Below are 1,062 nucleotides of genomic sequence, written 5' to 3'. Positions count from 1 at the left end.
ACAGATACAAATAGCAGCAGAAGCTAACTAAAATGGCCAACAGAGTAGAGAACAGACCGGACCAAAACAAATCACACCGTGTTAAAGGCAAGCGAATAGAAGTGGGTCTTCAAGCGAGACTTAAAGACTGAGAGTGTGGGAGCCTGCCGGACACTCAGTGGCAACTCATTCCACAGTCGTGGACCTGCGACAGAGAAAGCCCTGTCACCTCTGAGCTTACGACGGGTTTCTGGGACTGAGAGAAGCATCTGGTCTGCTGACCTCAGAGAGCGCGGTGGGACATATGGCTGCAGAAGATCAGTGAGATAGGATGGGGCGGAACTGTTCAGTGATTTAAAAACATACATGATAATTTTGAAATGGATCCGAAGGTGAATGGGTAGCCAGTGCAGGGAGGCCAAAACTGGCGTGATGTGCTCTCTATAGCCTGTACCAGTTAAAAATCGTGCTGCAGCATTTTGGACCAGTTGTAGACGAGCAATGGAGGACTGACTGATTCCAAACAGAAGTGAATTGCAGTAATCAAGCCTAGATGTTATGAAGGCGTGGATCACTGTCTCGAGGTTCTTATTGTTGAGTATAGGCTTCAGCTTAGACAGCCGTCTCAGCTGAAAAAAACAGGATTTTACCATCATGTTTACGTGACTGTTGAGTTTTAAGGACGGGTCCATTATCACCCCCAGATTAGTCACCTTTTGTTTCTCTAGCGGGGCTAGAGAGAAAAGGTCAATGTCATGGTTCATGAGTGAGCCACTGGGATGGAACAGCATGACTTCAGACTTCTTCTCATTGAAGCTTAAGAAGTTTAAAGCCATCCAGTCCCGGATGTCAGCCAGGCAGTCAAGAAGAGGCTGAATAGAGCGTGTGCCTCTGTGCCTCAGGGGGAAGTAAATTTGGCAATCAATATAGATATAGATATAGATATGGATGGATAGACTGATGGAGTGAGTGAGTGAGTGAGTGAGTGAGTGAGTGAGTGAGTGAGTGAGTGAGTGAGTGAGTGAGTGAGTGAGTAATGTATGTATGTATGTATGTATGTATGTATGTATGTATGTATGTATG

The sequence above is a fragment of the Nematolebias whitei genome, chromosome 8 (assembly GCF_014905685.2).
Source record: "Nematolebias whitei isolate Nwh7 chromosome 8, NemWhi1, whole genome shotgun sequence".
NCBI classification, from domain to species: Eukaryota; Metazoa; Chordata; class Actinopteri; order Cyprinodontiformes; family Rivulidae; genus Nematolebias; species Nematolebias whitei.
This window is presented reverse-complemented; position numbering follows the sequence as displayed.